Raw genomic sequence first — 22787 nt, forward strand, 5'->3', positions numbered from 1 at the left:
GAAGTCGAGACTCTAACCCATCTCTACCCCTGTAGACTATGTACGCTCTGAACACTATAGCATTTGATTATAATCAAATAAATCTGCATATATCAAGCAAATGCCTCATTTCCAGAGTTGAACAACCTTTGTTGAAAATATATTAAGTGCCAAAATTATCAAAATGATCTTGGAGGAAGGAGGAATAAATTCTCATCAACTGCAAGTGAACAAATAATTTTGTGTTATAAATTGACCTGGATCATTAAAAAAAAAAGGGGGGGGTGCGGGTTGCCAGCGAAATTTAATACCACCATTTTTTTTTCTCCCCAAACACAGGATCCTAGATAGAGCTGTGGATCTGTTGGTAAAATGTTTGCCTAGCACGTACTTAAGCCCTGGGTTCGATCCTCAGCACTGCATACAACCACATATAGTAGTGCAAGCCTGTGACCCCAGCACAGCAAGGCTACCAAAAGTTAAGGGTCATTCTTGCCTACATAGGAAGTTGGGGGCCACCCTGGACTAGAGACCTTCTTTCTCTGGATAGGCAGGGTAGATGAGATGGCTCTGTGGGTAACAGCACTTGCTGCCAAGCCTGATGACCTGAGTTTGACCCCAGGGTCCCTACACACTGGAAGAAACCAACCCTTGACATTTGTTCTCTGACCTCTGTTCACACACTGTGGCAGCCATGTACCCACAGACACGTACACACACAAGTGAAATACTTTTTTCAAAGATTCCTTTCTAAGACCAGAGAAAATGAACTCATGCATAACAACATCACACAGCTAGATTAATAGCCACTCAAACGCTTGCTCTGTCCCCAAACTTTATCTGTCTCAGGGGACTTCTATACAGTTAGAATAGCCACTCTGAAGCTGTGGAACCTTTGCTTCATGTCTGTTTTGAGACAAGAGCTCACTATGTAGCCATGACTGGCCTGGAACTCTCTGTATAGAATAGAGCAAGCTATCTCCAAACTCAGAGAGCCTATTGCCTTTGCCTGCTGAGCATTGGGATAAAAGGCATTTCTCATCACACCCAGGTTGGTGGTTTTTTTTTTTTCTTTTTCTTTTTTAATTTGAGAGTTCATAAAGAGTTAGATGGATGGATGAGTAGATAGATAAAATTAAGAAATGGAGAGCTAATGTTTTCAGCCAGATGGACTCCATCTATGCAGTAACTTTCCCTTCAGTGACTCATTTAATCCAGAAACTGGTGTTCCCTGCAAACCCTGGTGCTAGAGACCCATGAGTAGCGAGGGAGAAGACCAGGATCCAAAGCCAAGCCAGGTAGAGGACAAAGTCGGCACTCCTTAACAGCCTTTTTATCAGTGAATTAGAAAGTAACAAGCATGTTCAATCGAGGGTGAAGAGAAACTGGTCAAAGAAGCCAAACTTAAGGTCGGTGGTGGTGGAGATTGGGAGTGGAGTGGCCAGACTTCTTCTTTCTAGACACACTCAATAGTAACTCACCTGAACTTGGAGCAGGCACTTCTGAACTTCTAAAACATTTAAGAGTGATCCCACACTCCCGGTAAACGGGCTGATTAGTTAAAAGAAGTGATGGCAAGTTGTGAAGATTCCATTTTTTAAATGAAATGTTGGGAATGGAAAAACTTAAAGAAAGACAGAGATGGGTGCTTCCCTGGAACTGGGAGCCACAACCCACACAAAGAGGCTGATGGGAAGGGGTTTTTTGTGACCCCCACTCTACCTCACCCCGGGTGAGGGGTGGATGGGAGTATTCTGAAAGTGAATGCTGGTGATGGCCCACAGCTGATCCGGAAACAGATCTGCAGCAAGGAACTACCACTCCATAAATTTCCTTAAAACAACAACACTGAGTTGTATGCTAGGTGCAGTTTTGACTTCCGTGAACAGAATTTCAATAAAGCGACTTAAAGGTCAGGTACCTTGGCAAAGGATTCTTAGACCCCTTGCTAAGCCTCTTACAGGTTTTCTCCCCCTCTGGTCCATGCTAATTAGGAACACCAAGTTCGGTGAACATATCAGCTGTGCGTGGGTGGGGGAGGGTAGGAGAAGGCCCCAGGCTTTTACTGTTCATTTTGGTTCTAGGATCTTTTAACCCTTAGGGAATCTGGGCTGTGCAGTCATCAAGTGAATCCTTGACTCCCAGTGGGCTGCCAAGGGTAGCCACCTGAGACATCTACCTGCATGGATGCCTATGAGCTCCTGTCCCAGACACTCTGTGTGCATCTAGCCCCACCTATCCCATCTATTTCCAAGTCAGGCTCCCAGTGTTTGCACATGCCCATTGCTATGGGTTACTCACTGATTCTTCTGTAGAGGGTGGGCAATGGAAGAATGACCTCTATGCATTGTCCCCAAAGATCTGAGGTTCTTTGAGACGCATATTTGTGCACACTCCTTTTACACTACGACCTGCAATCCTTTCAAAGTAACTTTCCTGTTTAGTTACCTTAATCATAGTTTCAATAGGTTTCATTATGTTGGAGAGGAAAAAGGCACATCTATGATTTTTATGGCTCTGAAGGAGAGCGCCAACATGGGTTCCATGAAGTATTTATTTCATCTGCAATGGTAATTGGCAGGGAATAGGTGTTCTGTGACATGTTTCTCTCTCTCTCTCTCTCTCTCTCTCTCTCTCTCTCTCTCTCTCTCTCTCTCTCTGCCTCTCTCTCTCTCTCTCTCTCTCTCTCTCTCTCTCTCTCTCTCTCTCTCTCTCTCTCTTCGTTTTTAGACAGAAATCTGATGTTGTCCAGGCTAGCCTCAAACTAACTATGATAGCTAAGATGACTTTGAACCTCTGATCATCTTGCCTCCCACCCCCTAAGCCCCAGGGATCCAATTCAGTATTTCATTCACGCTAGACAAGCACTCTGTCAACTGAACTGCATTCCTAACCCCCTCAATAACTGTTTTCCCAGTGCCTGACTTTGCACTGAAAGAGTACAGTGTCTAGAGCTACTGCTAGGTGAATGGCCCAATAGAAGAGTTGATAAAACCGGTGTTGCCTTTGCTACAGAGCAGCCCAGTGTGAGAGCTAGTGCTTCCAGATTTAGCAAGTGAAAAAAGAAACACAGAATAACCCAGCTAAATTTGAATTTCAGATAAACAATTTAAAAACACACACAAGAATGTCCAACTTGGATATACTGGCTGGCCTGTATTTTGTCTGGCACCCTAAAGCAACTGTTAAGTCTGAGGGGGAAGACGGCTTTTCTCCTTTTAGAAAAAAGAAGAGCTGGAGGAGGAAAGAAAACTGTACTGTGATGGAATTTATAAATAAGCACCTCCGAACAATTACACAGTCAAAGGAGATCAGGAGGCTGTGCCCAAACAAACTGCAATTTATAAAGCTGTGCTGTGCTGTGTGATACTTTTATCATCTTTTTTAAAAAATAAATTTTAAATTTGTGTGTGTGTGTGTGTGTGTGTGTGTGTGTGTGTGTGTGTGTGAGAGAGAGAGAGAGAGAGAGAGAGAGCGCATGTGAGTGCACGTACCCCTCCCTCAGAGCCCAGAGAGGTCTGATCAGTCTGGATCTGGAGTCTGGAGTTAAAGGTAGTTTTGAACTGTCCAGCGTGAGTGCTTTGAATCCAAGCAGGGTCCTCTGCAAGAGCAGTAAGCGCTCTTAACCACTGAAACCATCTTTATGTCACCTTAACTGAGAGCTCCTATCCAGTAGCGTGGTTAATTTTTGGTCTCACATCCTCATGAAACATTGAATGTTCATTAAGTTTATTGAGACCCGATGGTTTGCTGGTCAGATTTCTTCCCCCCAACACAGCCTGCCTGGAGAGCTGGAAAACTTCAATCCCTGCCCATTCCTCAGCCTTCCTTCCCCACTCCAGCTGCAGTTTCCATGGTAATAGGATGAACCTGGCTCTGTGGCTCACAACAGCTAACAGCTCCTGAGAGGGGCTAAACCAGAACAATTGGAGTCAACCTCAGTTAGTGGGGGAAGGGAGCATTCTCCGGAGCCCTAGCTAACTCACTGTTATGCAAGACTTTTGTTGATCTCTCCAGAACTGCAGAAAGTTGGTTCTGTGACTCTTTGCAGACCCCATCAACCACAGATTCTCATTTCAGAAGCTCCTACCAACAACCGTAGTGGCGTTGACTGCATGCATACTTACGATTTATCGATCCATTTAGTCTATCGTTCCACGGATGAGGATTAGGGAGTAGGGTTTTGTGTGTTAGGCAGTGCTGGGTCCACAGGATGCAATTGTTATTAAAACAGATGTGGTATCTATTCTCTTATTTCTTGTGGTACAGAGGGAGCTATTATACATGGAACATATACTAGGGTCTGGGGGATGTAGAAATGAATTAAAATAAAGTCAAACACTGTGTTGCATGGAAATGAGCCTGTTGGGATTGGGGTGAGATCAATATCAAATGAATAATAAAAACACTCACATACACTGAGCAATGTTTGCAATGTCAGAGATGGTTTTAGGCAAGGAGACCGTACCAGTGAGCAAAATATATTTACCATCTGTTCTCATAGAATTTACTGTCAATGGAGAAAAAGAGAAAAATACGTAAATGACCTGGGATCTAAAACAATATTTTAACTTCAAACTGGCTTCAATAAAAAGGAAAATTTATTGACTGAAGTAAATGAAAATTCCAGACATATAGTTGGGGTCATTAATAGTCATAAATATAATCTAGCAAGATGGCTAGGTAAGTAAAAAAGCCCTGCCCGTGTAAGTCTGATGACCGGGAACTCAATCTCAGAATGCATTTTTAAAAATGGGGAGGGTAGGTGGTGATATGCATCTATAATCCTAGCACTCCTTTTGGCAAGATGAGAAGCAGAAATAAGAGAACCTCCTGGAAGCTTGCTGGACATTTAATGTTCAGTATGCAGCATGGTAGAAAAAACAAAACAGAGTCTGCCTCAAAAAACGAGGTGGAAGGAAAAAACCCAACTGTCAAGATGGTCCTCTGATCTCTACAGAAACGCTGGGCACAGGACCACACTCACACATATACCCTGTTCCCCCTCCCCCAACACACTTACAATTTCTGCAATTTTCTACCCAGTACTCTTCTGCTTCATATGACAGAGGTCATCCTTCCCATGAAGGAACTGGTTAAAATCTGACCAAGGTCTGGTCACTCCAGTCTTAAGCCATGCCTATTCTGACTGGCTCCGAGACCCTGTCTCAAAAACAAAAACAATCCATGGCCTGTGGGCCATACAAAAACACATTTTGACCAACGGGTCATTGTTTGCCAACTCCTTGCCCCATCAGGAACATAGATAAAATGGTCAACATAATGCTTTGTTATGAGTTGTTCTTGCCTTTCTGGTTAACCATCCCATTCACAAAGTATATATCCTTTCCTAGATAGAGGGATGAATGGATGGGTAGATAAATGTGGTTCACAGCATTATAAATACTCAGTGTGAGTCAAAGTCTCGTCTCTATTACTCTTTGCTTTCTGGACTCCGCCTTGCTCCCTCTCAGCTAGATCACCAGTCTGGACAATTCATATTCTTCAGAATTTGTCAGTTGGACAAGACTAGGGGAGGAAATTATGAAATAGTGAATTAATCAAGGTCACATCTTTGTCTAAGGATCTTAGACAAGTTCTTCAGGTTTTGTAAGGTTTTATTTTTATTTATTTATGTCTGATACCAGGGATTGAACCTAGGACCTGATACATGCTGGTCGAGCACTCGACCACTGAGCTACCTCCCACAGTGATTTTATGAATTGAAAGTCATCCTCTCAATTAGGTGGTAAAAAGCCTTAGTGTTGAGGTCATCAAAACACTGTGCTGGGTTTGTTTTCCATATTGGATCCCTGGCAGATCAGAGTCTCCTTCACGGCTTCTAAACTCGCCTTGAATCCCAGTCACACTCTTTTGATCTCCCAGTATTCTATCCACTTATTCCTGGGGCCTCCTCATGGATGAATCTGATGTCTTGTCTTCCGGTAAAAACAAAATCCATCTCCTTACTCCTCCCCTTAAAACAAATAGACAAGCTGGTGCGGGCGAGATAGCCCAATGGCTACAGGCACCTCTGAACCTCTTGCCTCAGCTTCCACAAAAGCTGGGCTCACAGGCCTGTGTCACAGACTGACTTCAGTGTTTTTGATGCCCTTCCTGCCCTTGTGTGCGTGCCAGCCAGAGGTTGACATTATGAGTCTTTTTCAATGGCTCTCCACCTTATGTTTTGAGACAGGGTCTCTCACCGAATCTGGATTTCACTCATTCAGTTTGACCAGCTGGCCAGTGAGCCTCAGGGATCTTTCTGTCTTTGCCTCCAGCACTGGGATAGCAGGTCCTCCTCACTATGGCTGACTTTTTTTTTCTTTTTTTACGTGACTGTTGGAGATTTGCTCTCAGGTCCTCGTGTTTGTACAGCACGCACTTTACCATCTGAGCCATCTCCCCAGGCACTTCCTCTGACTTTTGAACCATTTCAGTTTTCATGGAGTCCCACAAAGGATGAAAAAGCCAGCTCTACTTTCAGATCTTAATGTCTTTCCTGCTAGAGAGGGGACACACTCTACCAGAACTGGAGTCCATCAGACTGTGACTCTGCTCCTGCAGAGGACTTAATATCCTCATATTCTTAACTCTGGGTCATCTTAGGGATGTTGTCTCTGCTACACCTGGTGTGCCCCATCAATCACCGGCCTCCCTCATGCTGTCTCCTAAAATAATCCTTTCCTCACACCCCACCTCACTGTTTCCAATTCGGTGAGGGCCACTACAACCTCAGCTTGAATTCCTGCCCTGTGCCCTATCCTCCAGCATTTGTACCCTTAATTCATTCCCTGTGACCTTTCTGAAATGAAAATACATGGTAGAGCCTGCAGATAGGTCTCTGAGGTGTTTTTTAGCAGGAAGCCCAGTTTGTCACAACATATCAGGAGAGACCAGAAGGCCTTTCAAGCACACAGCATTTGACTTAAAAATGCTGCTCCCTGAGTGCAACTGGAAGCTACATCCTTATGAAAACCAGATAACACCCACTAAAAAATAAAAAGCTGTGTATTTATGTATGTGTTTATGAATTTGTACTTGGCTACAGATACAAGGTCATAATAGTGAAAGTTTAAAAAATAATTTGAGTTTAATTCTTTAAAAAAATTAGTTACGTTTTTTATTATTGTGTGTGTGGTGGAGGAAAGCATACATGCAGGGAGGTCAGAGGACGATTTGCAGGAGTCAGTTCTCTCCTTCCACTGTGTGGGTTCTGGGGATTGAACTCAGGTCATCAGGCTTGGTGGCACGCTCCTTTATGTACAGAAGCCATCTCACCATCCCAAGGAATATATTTTTATAGTTTTATAATTTAACTTGCGGTATAGTTTAGAATCTAGTTCAACAGGTAAGAGTCAGGCCCGTTTTCTGTGCTGGTCACTGTGAAAAATATAGAGCTTTTGAGTCACAACATGGTGGGGGATTATCGGCTTCCCCAAATGGGGAAAAGATATCATAAAAACCAGGAACTAGGGTCCGATCGGGAAGAACCGTAACAAGCATGTCTCTTGCTGGCTGGGAAATGTGTGCCTCTGGAACTCTGGAACCCTTAGAAGAGACTGTGGCAGCTCTCCCAAGCAGAGCTATCTTTCCTTCCCCTCCTCACCCACCCCTGCATACTAGATGCCAAGGGAGACATGTCTCAATCCCAACCTGCATTTAGCTCAGAAATGAAGGGAATGTACTAAGGCGAGGATGTGGGCCAGAAGGCCCTTGTGGACCCTCAGCTCCATGTGGATACTTTGAGGCCTTCAGGGATCACACACCTCAGCCTCAAAGTTCCTCTCCCCAGGTCTCCACATCTCTTTAACTTTCTCAAAATTTGTTTTAAATTTTAGTAATTTATCTGTATCCATTCTTCGACCATTTTGTACATGTCTACAACGGATCTTGATCATATCCATCTTCCACTCCCTGCCCCCACTCTCCCTAGATGTCTCCTCTCCACCAAAAAATGTCTCTCCTTCCCATCTTCATGTCCTTTTTTTTAAAAAAAAAAAATTAATACACCAAGTTCAATTATTGCTACCCACATTCTTATGGGTTTGGGACAGACACTGGGACACGAGTAACCCATCAGTGGCATACCCTCAAAGAGAACTGACCGCCCCTTCCCCTGAAGTCACCATCTGCCAGTAGCTTCTCAGCGAAGGGTGGGGTCTTGAGAATCCCCTCGCCTACCTATGCTGGAATTCTGAGTGGTTTGCTATTGGTCAGGTCTTGTGCAGGTGACCACAGCTGCTGTGAGTTAATGAGTGTGACGGCCATGCCAGGGCCAGATGATGTCACTTCACAGCCCTCCCCCCGCCTTTCTGGTTCTTAAGTTCTTTCCACCCCTTCTCAGTGGTGTTGTCTTGACCTTTGCCGGAGGGCGTTGATAGAGATGCCTGGTTTAGGGCTCTATCCCCATATTTGCCTAAGAAGTCTGACCACCAACCTCTCGTTGAAGTCTGTCTGTCCTCATGACCACACCCTTGTTGCCACCATATCTCCCCAGGCTTCTGATGTTATTTCCTGTATGTTCTCCCTGTCTATCACATCAGAGCCCACCCATCCATTACTCTCTCTCTCTCTCTCTCTCTCTCTCTCTCAAACACACACACACACACACACACATACATTCACACACCCACTCACACATGCACACATACACATATGTACTCACATATACACATTCATATACACATACATATATATATATATACATACACATAGATACACACAGGGACACACACATATATACACATTCATACAGGCATACACACATGCACACACTCACATATACAAACATACATGCACATATTCACACACACACACACACAAACATAAACACACTGGCATACACACATAGTGGCTATAAAGAAAGTCCAACTTTAATTACTGCCTCCTGCCCAAATCCCTGAATGGCTGTGCACCTCCACCTAAACGAGGTCTAAGTGGCCAATTCAACCTCTGAAGTTCTTCAAACCCAGCATCACTCAGGTGGAATGATCACCTTGTTTCCTTCCTGGACCTTTGTGTGACGATGGTCACGGCTGTTTCAGTTTCCAGTGAGAGCCATATCACCTCTGAAGAGCTGGCGGCATAGTCTCTGCACACACATTCCTCTGCTCACATTTTCTCTTTTTTGACTACAGTCAGGTCTACCTGCTGCCCTTCCATTGAAAACTCTCTTGTCAAGGTCGACAGCGACCACCATCTTGTCGCACTCATGATTTGCCTCTTTATCAATTACTGCACTTTTCAGCTCTCGTCAGTCCGACCGGCCTATCCCTGTCTTGTTTTTGTTTTCCTTTTTTCCCCCTTTGCCTTTTTGTTTTGTTTTTGGTTTTGGGTTTTGAGGGATTCTATCAGGTCACTTCTGGAGCCCACCAGATTCTCCTGGGCCAGAAGCATGCTTAGCTCCAAACTGAAGGGCTCTAAGTGTTCCATGGAAAATTACTCATAATAGTAGGCTGTGAGGGACTCAGGGTTCCAGATTCATGGTCAACATCATCTGCACTGGCTCATCCTCACAGATCTGTTCACTTATAAATACACACACACACACACACACACACACACATATATATATATACATACATACTGCATATGTACACATACCCACACCCATATACACAATAAATAAATATAACTATCTTAAAATTAAAAAAATAAGTAAATAAAAGTTAAGCTTGGACATAGGCACATCCTTGACCCATTCTCATGCAAATTTCCCAAGAATGCACTCTCCCAGTGAAATAATGATAATTCCCACACATATGGAATGCCAAACTCTGGGCCATTTGTATGTGTTTAGACAAGTAATGCAGACCACATTCTTGCCTCAATCCACCGACAGTCTATTAGGGCCACAGTTACCTGAAAAACAGTATGTCAAGAATAAGAAAGTTCCCAGGAGCTAAGGAAAAGCTATATTGGTTCATGGCCAGGGAAGGAAGTAGCTATCAGAATCAGATACAACCCCGTTCAGCTGATCAATGACGACTCGCCTCAGTGGACACGCTTCTGCAAGCCAAACAATTGCTTTGCTTTGGAGAGCCGAGCCCATCAAAGATGGACTCAGTCTGATAAACACGCCTTTGCATGCCAACCAATCCAGCGGGGTCTCACTCCAGAGACCACACTTCTGCAGATGACGTCACCGTCAATCCCTTTCTGTCTTTGAAAGCCGGACAGCACCTGTCCTCTGCTGCCCCTGGACCCTCTGTATAAACAGTACCATGCTTCAGAGAGACTTGTGATTAGCCTAGCTCTCTCTTGTGGGAAGAAATACATTGAATATTGTCTTTCTTGTAATTTCAGATATCTATCTAGCTGGATTTATTTGTTAGAGCTGCCCTAACAGAATACCAATAGACCCAGTGACTTAAACAACAGAAATGTATAACGTATTTCTGGAGGCTAAAAATCTAAGATCAAGATGCTGATTGGAGTCTAGGAGGCAGATGCTGAAGTTTCTAGATGCCTATGCCTCTTCATAATGAATTGTATAGAGACAGGTGGATCTCTACACCTATTACTGGAAAAGAGGGAGCTTGTGAAAGGAGAGACAAAGGGGAGGGAGGGGAAAGGTATGTCAAGCCTGCCATCGGGCCTGGTTCCCAGAGGGCAAGACAGGAGAGAAGCAGAGAAGTGAGGTCTGCTCACTTTTTTATGACTTTTTATGGGTCGTTAACATACTACCCACCTCCTTGGGTTCCTTTAATTTGGGCAGAGCATGCTTGCTTGTGCATGAAGCTCAGGTGAGGTAATGGCTGCCAGTTTTTTCCACTACCAGGGCCTTTTGTATGTTAATTTCTTTTTATTATTATTATTATTATTATGAAAAAATTTGGAGAGGTTCATACATGAGAACTGTATTTACAACATTTCCATCCCTCCCACTTCCCCCATCCAGTTCCACTTGTGCCATCTCCCCACTCTCTCTCAAATTCATGACCTCTTATTTGTTACACACACACACACACACACACACACACCTACCTCCTGCTGAGTCCCTTTAGTGTTGCTCGTATGTATATGTGTTTAGGGCTGACTGCCTGGTACTGTGTAATCTATCAGGGGACTGGTCCCTGGAGAAGACTGATTCTCCATCTCTCTGCAGTCATGAATTGCCTGTAGCTCTTCATTAGAGGGGCAGGGCCTTGGGAGATTTGCCCATCCACACGGGCAAGTCAACTGATGGTGTGTGCCATGCTGGTCTTGTTCAGGCAACAGTATTGTTGAAAGTTCATGGGCACAGTTTCCCTGTCATATACAGAAAGCACTGTCACGGCACATGTCCGGCACCATCTTTCTTCTTCTTCTTCTTCTTCTTCTTCTTCTTCTTCTTCTTCTTCTTCTTCTTCTTCTTCTTCTTCTTCTTCTTCTTCTCCTCCTCCTCCTCCTCCTCCTCCTCCTCCTCCTCCTCCTCCTCCTCCTCCTCCTTCTTCTTCATTAGTTCCTACTCTCCTTCCTCAGTCAGTTGGCTCCTTCACAGTTCTCTCTCATGACTTTCAGGTTTCTATCCTCTCTGCATCATGCTCTCCCCGCTCACTGTGTGTATCTGAGTGCCATTCTCCTCTTCTTATGAGGATGTTAGTCATATTCGCTTAGCATTCATCCCACTTCCTTTAAAAAAAAAAAAAACAAGAACAAAACTCCATTACTCTGAAAAGACCGCAGCTCTAAGTATAGCCACATTCTGAGTGAATGGGGATTTGAAATTCAATGTCTGAATTTGAGGAGGGGTGGGCACATTTAATCCACTTATAGATTAGTCATTTTCTCACCAGGCTCTGGCAGAGTAAATATACTACATATCAAAGTTTGGAAATGAAGGTCCCTACAAAAGGCTCATGTGCTGATGGCTTGGTACCCAGCTAGTAGCCGTGGAGAGGTGATTGGATCACGAGTGTCATCTTAGTTTCCTTTCCTATTGCTATGATTAAAAAAAATACCCAGACCAAAGCAACTTAAAAGAGAAAAAGTTTATTCGATTCACAGTTCCAGGTTACAGTCCAAATGAAGTGTGGCGGCATCCACCTTTAACCCCAGCCCTCGGGAGGCAGGGGCGGGTGGATCTCTGTGAGTTCGAGGCCAGCCAGGTCTACAGAGTGAGCTCCAGAGCAGCCAATAGCGCTATGTAGTGAGACCCTATCTCAAAACAAACAAACAAAAAACCCCAACCAGGTTACAGTGCATCATTTTGGGAAGACAAGGAGGTGGGAATTTAAAGCATCTCTTCATGTCCACAGTCAAGGGCAGAGAGCAGTGAATTAACACATACTTGTCAGCTAACTCCCTCCTTTTCAGTCATCCCAGGACACAGCTCATGCAATTGTGTCTCCAACATTCAGGCTGTGTCTTCCCACTTCAATGAACCCAGTTGAGAAAAATCCCTGAAGAGATGACTCAGAGGCTGAGAGCACATCCTGCTCTTGCAGAGGACCTGGGCCTAGTTCCCAGCACCCACTCTGGGCAGTTCATAACCACCTGTAACTCCAGGTCCTGGGGTATCCAACTCCTCAGGCATGTGTGTGTGTGTATGCAAACACACACACACACACACACACACACACACACACACACACACACACACGCAAACACACACACACACACACACACACACACAGAGGATTTTTTGTGTTTGTTTTTTTTTTTTTTAAGAGAGGGATTGAAGAAATGGTTCTGTAATTAAGAGTGTGTTCTGCTCCCACAGAAGACCTGAGTTCAGTTCCTAACAACCATGCTGCAAATACCTGTAATTCCACCTTCAATGGCATAGAACCTTTTCATACACCTATATTCATATGTTCGTACCCCTACACATACTCACACAACTAAACATAATGAAAACTTTTCAAAATGTAAGAAACACAAAAAACATAATGACTGAAAATAGTCAACAGTATTATTTCCTGCCATTTCCTTTTAAGCAATATTTTTATTAATCCTTTGAGAATTTCATACATATGTATTTTGAATGTATTCACACCCTACCCCCAATAATTATTTTGAAACAAGGTCTCACTCTACCCCGGGCTGTCCTGGAACTTGCTCTGTAGACCAGGCTGGCCTCAAACTCTCAGAGATCTGCCTGCCTCTGCATTAAAGACGTGTGGCATCACACACACCTGGTCTTCTTGTCATTTCTGTAGTTCAGAGAGTCAGCAGTGATTTTGCCAGATCATCCTGGCTCGGAGTTTCTTCCTTAAGTTTGTAAAGAGTTTGGCCATTTTGGGTTTTGCCGGAAGTCTTGAGGAGGGTGGGAAGGAGGAGCCACTCCCCAGATGGCTCACCCTAGAGCTAGTGATTGATTGCTCAATGCTGGCAGGAAGTCTCAGTTCCTCACATCAGTCACTTTACCGGGAGGTGAGGATCACTGAGGTGTCTTGGAGAGTGGCTACTGCATTAGAAATGGCAAAGGGGCCGGGCGGTGGTGGTGCACGCCTTTAATCCCAGCACTCGGGAGGCAGAGCCAGGCGGATCTCTGTGAGTTCGAGGCCAGCCTGGGCTACCAAGTGAGTTCCAGGAAAGGCGCAAAGCTACACAGAGAAACCCTGTCTCGGAAAAAAAAAAAAAAAAAAAAAAAAAAAAGAAATGGCAAAGGGATGGACCTGTTGGTTCTTCTCCCAAGGCCCACAAATTAGAACCCAGGCCAGTCCTGGAGGACCATAAGCAAAGAAAGAGTCCAGTTGAGCTTTCCTGGTCTCCTATGGGACCATGAAATGATAAGTTAACTTAAAAAATATTTATCTGAGAAAAGGTCTCACTATGCATCCCTGGCTGGCCTAGAACTTGCTATGTAGATCAGGAAGACTTCAAACTCACAGAGCTCCAGCTGACTCTGCCTCCTGAGTGCTAGGATTAAAGATATGTGCCATGGTACCTGGCTATGAACTTTGTTTTAAGTTACAAAGCATATGGTAATTTGTTACACATCAGTGGGAAACTAATAGCAAATGATTGTCAGGATGGACCATGGACTCTAAATTAGATAAAGAAGAATAAAGTCAGGGGTGATAAAATGAATGTACCATTAAAAGTACATGTATGAATTGAGGAGCACCCTTGGGACAGGGACTAACCATGACAGCAAGCTCTGTTTGATATCAAGATTTCTAACATAATGCAGTTTCTAACATGATAAGGTCCAGAATATTAATAGGTAGATGATAGGTGATAGCTACGCAGATGATAGATGCATAGCTAGATGGTGAAGAGAAGATAGATGATAAGGAGCTAGGTGGATGATAGATTGATGCATGACTCGATAGATAATTGCTGGATGATAAATAAATTGTAGATACATAGATGATAAGTAGTAGATAGAGGATAGTCAGGATGGATAGATGGAAGATAGCTCATAGATGACTGGTAGATAGTAGATAGATGATAGGTTGATAGATGGATAGTAGACAGATGATAGATAGATTGATGGGTGGATGGATGGATGGATGGATAGATAGATAGATAGATAGATAGATAGATAGATAGATAGATAGATAGATAGCAAAAAGAAAAAAAAACCCTCTAAACCTTAAAAGAACTATCCCAGGCTGAGGTTGGCAGAACTCTTACCCAGCATGCCCAAGGCCCTGGGTTCAACCCAAACACCACACAGAGCTGGTGTGTAGTGCTTACCCACAATTCCAGCACCAAAGAGTTGAAGGGAAGAGAATCAGAGTCCAGGTCATCCTCAGCTATATGTAGAAAGCTCAAGGCCAGCCTGGGTCACCTGAGAGCCTCTCTCCAAGACACATAAATGAATTGTGCAGGTCAGCTTTTGTTTGCTTGTTTCTCTGTTTTGTCAACTTGACATGAGCTAGAGTCATCTGGAAAGAGGAGCCTCAATTAAGAAAGTGTCCACATCAGATTGCCCTGTAGGCAAGTTTGTGAAGGCATTTTCTTGATTGATGACTGATGTGGAAGGGCCCAGCCCACTGTGTGTGTGGCGCCATCCCTGGGCGAGTGATCCAGGTTAAACAGCAAAGCAGACTGAGCAAGCTGAGGGAGCAAGCCGGTAAGCAGGGCTCCTCCATGGCCTCTGATTCAGTTCCTGGCTCCAGGATCTGGCCTTGAGTTCCTGCCCTGCCTTCCCTTCCTGATGAACTATGATCTGTAAGCTGAAGCAGACTCAGTCTTAGGTCATGGTCTTTATCACAGCAATAGAATTCGGATATAAATAAATAAGCAAGAGGTGTTTGTTTAAAAGGGAAAAAGCAGTTACCCAAAGGCTTGGGAGATGGCTTAGTGGATAAAATATTTGCCCTGCAAGCATATGTCCTCAAGTTCAATCTCCAGCATTCACATAAAAGTGCTGGACATCGGGTGGTGGTGGCACACTCCTTTAATCCCAGCACTTGGTGGGTAGAGGCAGGCAGATCTCTCTGAGTTCGAGGCCAGCCTGGTCTACAGTGTGAGTTCCAGGACAGCCAGGACTGATAGACAGAGAAACCTTGTCTGGGGGGTGGGGGTGGGGAGTGCTGGATATCACAGTGTTGAAGGTTTGTAATAACAGTTCTGGATTTATGGAAACATGGGTATCCCAGGGGATACCTTAGCCAGATTGGTGAGTTCCAGGTAAAAGTGGAAAACAGTGTCTTAAAAATAAAAGGTCTCTGAGGAATGATGTCCAAGATTGACCTCTGGTCTCCACACACACATATGAACACACGTGCACATAAACACATGTATGTGCATACACGTGAATATACACACAATGTCGTTGCCTTCATATTGTCTGATGATGGAGGTGATTATTTTAATCTTTTTTCAAGAATCTTCCACTGTTTATGCCCGTCCACCGAATATTTTCAGTCTTAGTAATTGAGCATGAGAAGGGAAGCAGGTAAAGGCATTTGCTGCCGAGCCTGAAGACCTGGGTTCAACCCCAGGGCCCACATGGTGAGTAGCAGGAGAGAACTGACTCCCAGAACTTGTCTTCTGGACTCCATAAGTGCACACTGTGTCCTCCCCTGTATGAAGTAAATAATGTAATGAACTGTTGCAAGAGAAAAAAAGGATTCTCTAGTTCTTTTTACCTTTAACAACAACAAAAAAAAAATAGACTAAATATTTAATACTAGCTGAGTGGCAAATAAGCATGCCCATGATATGAAATTTTAAGCCGTTGCTAGAGATGATGTCTCTAAAAAGTGTCCGATCGAGTAGAAGTCAGGCTGGTGAGGTAATGTATGGAGTTGGGGGTGGGAACGGCAAAGCCACGTGGAATATGAAAAATCCACCAAGACAGTGGAGTTTCTGCTTCCTTTCCAATGCCCTCATGCTTAAAAACAGAATTTTACATGTCAACAGGCATTCACTCGAAAACCAGTGAAAAACATGAACAGCATTCTCAACTGTTCACTTTTGACGAATGTGTTTTCATGGAAAAGGATGAGTGAGAAGATTTCAAAAATGTTTCCAGTTTATCTCTGGTTTGTCTGCTTGTGGATACTTTTTTTTTTCTTCTTTGATTTTTTCCCCCCTGTGATTTCCAACGCAGCTACAAAGAACACATGCTCCTTTTTATCGTGAGAAGACTTTAAAGAAAATTCTTTAAAAGAGAGGTCTGGAGGGGAGAGCAGAGCACCCCAGATGACGTAGGTGCCTCAAAGCCAGAGAAGTCTGGCTGGGTTGCCTCAGCTCTTCTGGCCTCTCCACCCCCCTAGCTGTCATCCGATCCCAGCACACATCTGCTGGCTCAGCATATGGAGGAAACTCCCGCCTCACCCTCCTCTAGCTCCCGGAGACACTTGCCCAGCCACCGCCAACTGTTTCTGTCTAAACATGGTCTCGGTGTGAGCAGCAAAGGGCTGCCTGGCATCTGGCCACATGTACACGAGGTGGGAAACGGGCCTGCCTCTGGTAACTCCATCGGACCTTGGTCTTTGTTCACATACATTTTAACTTTTTTCTTCTCCTGTGTGTGTGTGTGTGTGTGTGTGTGTGTGTGTGTGTGTGTGCGCGCGCGCACAGATGCGTGTGCACACGTACACATGCGTGGAGGCCCACTCGAGGTTAGTGCTGGGAGTTCTTTATTGACTGAGGCAGGGTCTCTCAATCAAACCCGGAGCTCACTTAGTATGGTGAGGCTCCCTAGCCAGTTTGCTCTGGGGTCCCCAGTCTCCAACTTCTGAGACTGGAATTACAGTGGCGGGAGCGGGTGGGGAGTTGGGGCCTCGGCCACCCAGCATTTAGATAGGTTGTGGGGATCCCAACTATAGTCCTCATAGTTTCGTGGCAAGCCCTTACATAGCTGAGCCATCTTGCCAGTCATAAATCTTTACATTTTGGCCATGTCACCTCTCCCATTGCCCTCTCTTATCCTGACGACACCCCCATTTTCGTCCCAACGAGTCCCCTCCAACTTTCATGACTTCACTTCTTTGTTTGTGCAGGTAGCCACAGCTGCTGTGTGTCCATGATTGCATGCCATGTCCAGAAGACGATGTTTCATGTCGCACCTCCCCACCCTACCATCAGCCCTACGTCTTACGCAGTAACTCAGCTGTCCCCGTACAGGTCTTTCCCATGCCTCCATGTCTCCATGGCTGTACCTGTGTTCCTGATCACCTTTGTGTCTCCCTAACATACTCCCGGACCTGAGTGGGATTCTGATGAACTCAGCACTTTGCGGCCTCGGGGGTCTTTTCAAGAGGAAAGTCGGAGGGCATCACCTCCTTGCTTGAAACTGGCCAGTGCCTGTTAGGATGAAGACCACGCCCCCTCTGCATCCACCCGACGTTCCAGTAGGCTGCCAACCATCCCTCTGTTCCTGCTTCCCTGGCATCAGCTTATTTTGCCTCCTTAAGCCCCAGTGGAATGGGTAGCCATCCCACCAGTTCTGCCCCAGCCAGTAAAGTACTTACTTCACAAGCATGAGACCCTGAATTCAATCTCCAACATCCATGTTAATAACAAACAATCGAGCAAAAGCAGGGTGGTGCCATGCTCCTGTAATCCCAATGCTGGAGAATTGGAACAGTGGGGCCCCTTGGTCAGGCCAGTGAGAGACCCTGTCTCAAAAAAAAAAAATGGTGACCAATGATGGCACTGAGAATAACAACTGAGTTTGTCCTTTGGCTTCCATGAGCACCCAAGGGCACCCCCAGCTCCACCACCCCTATGCACACAGAGAGATCATATCTTGGAGGAGATAATGTGTCCAGAGTCCTAGCAGAGGAATCTCCCTAAGCCTGTTTTGTAAGCCTAGTTCAAAGTTTCCCGAATTCCAGGCACTATGCTTGGGCAACAGGAATTTGCAAAACAAGGTCTCTGTTGTCCACATCCAGCAATTCCACTCTGGACAGACACCCAAAAGCAATGAAAGCAGGGGTCCTGAAGAAATGTTCTTATGCTTATGTTCGTAGAAGTATTATACGCTAATTGAGGGGCAAAAGATACCCAAGTGTCCGTCAGTACATGAACAAATAAACAAAATGTGGCATGCTCATACAGTGGGATACTACTCAGTCACAAAAAGGAAGGAAATGCTAAGACATGCTCTGTGTGTGAGTAAAAGGCCAGATACCAAAAAAGACAAACACTGTGTGATTCTAGTTATTTCTGACAGTTAAATCTGTGGATCTAGAAATAAAGATGGCGGTTCCAGGCATTCCTGAAGCTGCTGCCACTGCCTCCTCCTTCCTCGTAACATATTTATTTATGGTTGATTGGGTGTATATGGCTTCACGCGTAGGTCTTGGCCCACATGTAGAGGTCAGAGGACAACCCTCAGGAGTTGGTTCTCTCCCCTACCGTGTGGGTCCCTGAGACTGGACTCAGATCATCAGGCTCGGTAGCAGGGTCCTCTACCATCTGAACCATCTTAATTGGCTCGTGGTGTTGCATCTTGGCGCCAGTTTGCATTTTTCTAACGATGGATGACGTCAGATGCCATTTTATGTCTTTGGAGAAACAGTCATTTAATCTCCTTGCCTTTTTTTTTTTTAAGATAAACAACATGTTGTTGTTTTTTAAGACTTACTTATTGTGAATGTTTCGGTTGCCGTCTGTGTCTGGGATGCTGGGAACTGATCCCCCATCCTCTGGAACAGCAGCCAGCGTCTTAACCTCCAAGCCACCTCTCCAGCCACGTGACTTTTTTTTTTAAAATTGTTGAGTTGTTGGAATTCCTCCTATGTTTAAACTTCTACACTTTATCAGATATTTTCTCGCATTTCATAGATTGCCATTTTAAAATGTGTATTTCTTTGCCGTGTGTGTGTGTGTGTGTGTGTGTGTGTGTGTGTGTGTGTACTGGAGCTTGCCACGGCACATGGGTGGAGGTCAGAGAACAGCTTTGGGGATCCGCTTCGCTTCTTTCCTTCCACCACGTGGGCAGAGCTCAGGTTGTCAGGCCCAGTGTAAAGCACCCCATCTGAGCCATCTCCATGGCCCCCTACTGCCTTCATAACCTGTCAATCATTGCATCGTCTGGCCGTGGAACTTTTAAGTTTGGTATGATTCTATTTGTCTATTTTCACATTTCTTCCCTGTATTTTTGATGGCATGTCTGAGCATGGCATTGCCTAACCCCATTCGTTTTTTAGAAATTTTATATTTTGCAGCACTGGGGATTGAACCTATGGCCTTGTGTATACTAAGTGAGTGCTCTACTGGTCGAGCTAGAGCCTCAGGTCTCTATTCATTTTTAAAATGTCCTTGCCTTAGTCATCAGTGTCTGGTTCCTAACTCTATCCCCTCCAGGTAAAGAAAAGCCTGACTGGTCTCTGGTGATGTGGGGGGCATTAAGATGGGGTCTCAACAGATCACCTGCTGCCCTGCATCTCACACCCTCCTACCCTAGCTCCCAGAGTGCTGAGATTACAGGCCTGCATGACCACACCCAGGTGGCAGGGCCATGACTCTTGTGTGTTCCTGAACCCCGAATATAAACTGTGCCTGGCCACAGGCCTGCAGAATACTTGTTCAGTGACCGAGTACTCCATTGCTGGTGTCTGACAAGGTTTAATTTTAGAGTTTACACCTGATGGTCTCTGGGCAGTGCTTCAAGATTCTTCTAGTGAACGCTCTGAAGGGAGGGATGTGAGTTTCAGGAGAGGAGCCATCTACCATCCCATAATATGGCACATAAGGGATGAGTTGAAGTTGTTGGTGTCCCCAGAGGGCTTTGCAGTGGAATAGGGACTTGGGAGTCTTTGTGCTCTTCGTGGGAGGGAACCTGAGGCTTTTAAAGGATGCCAGAGCAAGGCAAAGGAGCTCTTGGTTTATTTCCACCATTTCTGCCTCAGCTAGAGGCATGTTTTGAGGGTCACTTCCTGAGAAGAGGATGGGAGTGGAACCCTCACCCTCAGCTATCAATATCTTCATGAATATGGCCATCTGATCAGGGTCCACAGCTTCCCACTGCAGGATATTGTCAAATGTTCGTGGCTTTGTCAGACTTTCATGGAGTTCCCGAAACCTCTGAGCTGGGCTACGTACTTCTGTGTAAAATCTTGCGTTAGCAAGAACCTACAACCCACATCTGACATATCTGATTACCTTCCCCGTCTCACCTGGTGATGTCTCAACATCCTGCCCTATGTTCAGCAAGATTGCTGCTGGGTCAGAGGGGAGAGAATTCAGCTCCTTCCTGGTGTTTCCACCTGGCCGTTTCCTATCCATAGACTTGCATCCCGATTCTTGCTTTTAAAACCCCAATTTGCCCATACTGTGTTTGGAGTTACACTTCACCCCTGAACCCCCATAAAAAAAAATAAAAAAAGTAAAACAGGGCCAGTGAGATGGCTCGGCTGGTGTTTGTGGCTGAGCATGAAGACGGACTAGTCGTCCTTTCCATCATGGAAGGGAGAGAACTGACTCCTGCAAGTTATCCTTTGACCTCCACAAGAGCACATGCTCCTTCACACAAAATAAATAAGTTAATGTAAATGTTTTTAAAGTCCATTATCAAGGTCCTTATATGTATGAGGACAGTCCTCAATAAAAGTTTTCCTACAGTGTCGCTAACCATGAGGTTTTTGTTTGTTTTTTTTCTTTAACAGCATTGAAATTTATTATTTTTTTTTCTTCTCTTCCCTAGCCAGACAGCAGCATTCCCTAGACCCTCTTGGTATAGAAATATGGTTCTTGGGTGGCAGGCACAAGGACTCAGCTCCCCCTCCCTTTCTGCTGGGGTCAGGAAAATGAGCCTTCTTCCTGGCCCTTGCTGGGGCCTCCAGCCGGCAGCTGGAGGGATTAAGAAAAGAGGCTCCTGGCGTCCCTGAGTCTGGAGTGGCTGCCCGGGATGTCCCAGGAGAGGCGAGTGGGCCAGAGGGCTGGAGGCTCCCAAATCAATCAGAGGTCTGAAGGTCACTGAATGGCGACCTTTGAATCAGAATCCTGGTAACCCTGGAGGCTTGTACAGCCTCAGAGGGGGTGGGGGGAAAAGGCAGATGTTTGAACCCAATTCTTTTCCCAGAGAGGCGCCCTTTGAATACAGTCCTTCCCAACCCCTTACAAAAAGAGCACTGTGGTCTAGGGGCTAAGAGAAGCTTCTAGCAGCCCTCAGCTTCCTGTCTGGAAGCATCTAGCAGCCTCAGGTACGGATTTTACAAGGCAGGAAGCATCAGGAAGCAAAAAAATGGCTCACAATTGCTTAGGAGGCTTAGCTATTTTAATAATCAGATAACGAGGTCTATATGGGAGGGCCAACAAAGGCTTAGCAGGAAAGGTGCTCGCCCTCAAGCCTGATCACCTGAATTCAAGCCCCAGGATCTGCTGATGGAGGTCAGAGAACTACGTTCAGAAGTCAGGTCTCTTCTACCATGAAAGTCCTGGGGAGTCTCGGGATCTCAGGCTGGGGGACAAGTGCTTTGATTCACCAGCTCTCTTTCACTCCTTTATCTTCTTTTGTTTGTTTGTTTGTTTGTCTGTCTTGTGTTTTGAAATAGCATCTAGAGAAGAGAATCGACTCCTGAAAGGTGTCGACTGTCACGAAAGCGCTCTGGCATGTGCACCCACACACCCACCCACACACACACACACATACACACACACACCACACACCCACACCCCCCCACACACACACACACATGCACACACACCCCCACACACACCCCACACACACACTATATAAATGTAATTTTAAAAAACGTCAAGGAATACATTGGGGAATAATGGCTTCCATTGTCTGGAACTCTTACTCACATGAGGAGAAGCAGCTGTTACCAGTCTTGACTGAAAGGCGGTTGTTTAACCAGTCAATACTCAATAGAGTGTTCAGTCTGCTGCCAGTCAGTCTGCTCATTTAGCCCCACTAACATTAGCACACTGCCCGAGGTGAAATAGAAGTGATGTCACAAGTGATGGACAGTCTACAATAAGATCACTTACACTGTTCCTTCTAATATGTTGATACTGGCCTGGCGAGATGGTCAGTTGGTAAAAGTGCTCACCGTGCCAGCAACTTCTCATGCTCTTGATAGATAACACTTGGGCTCTTCCAAGCCAAACTTTTTCTCTACATCCGGGACCTTTCGACAGCAACATCCTAGACCTTGCTAGGCAAGAACTGCTTGGCTCTTCTGAGGTCCAAGACCCACTCTGTGTTCAAGAGTGTTGTTCCATTGCACCCATGTGTGTTTGTTGACTTGGCTGATGGATGCAGAAGACAGAAAAACACAGGTGCAGAAGTAAATCCTCATCTGGAGTTGGTTCTCCCCTTCTACCATGTGAATACATCATTCACCAGTCATGGCGGCAAGCTCCTTTACCCTCTGAGCCATCTTTCCACCCCTCTCTTTCCTTTATCTTGGTTGTTGTGGTGTGGTGGTGGTTTTTTTTTATTATTATTATTTTTGTGTGTGTAT

At 45.1% G+C, this 22787-nt stretch overlaps 1 long non-coding RNA gene across 2 annotated transcripts in view; it reads left to right on the top strand.

Moving 5' to 3' along the window:
* LOC131926373 (uncharacterized) overlaps window positions 1-18586 on the top strand; it is a 34393-nt gene extending 15807 nt beyond the window's left edge. For both annotated transcript variants that reach the window (XR_009383478.1, XR_009383479.1), the window contains one exon: window positions 17370-18586. This is a non-coding gene — a long non-coding RNA (uncharacterized LOC131926373). The remainder of the gene's footprint in view (window positions 1-17369) is intronic.
* The last annotated feature ends 4201 nt before the right edge of the window (window positions 18587-22787 follow it).

This window comes from Peromyscus eremicus, chromosome 1 (genome assembly GCF_949786415.1).
Source record: "Peromyscus eremicus chromosome 1, PerEre_H2_v1, whole genome shotgun sequence".
Classification (NCBI taxonomy): domain Eukaryota; kingdom Metazoa; phylum Chordata; class Mammalia; order Rodentia; family Cricetidae; genus Peromyscus; species Peromyscus eremicus.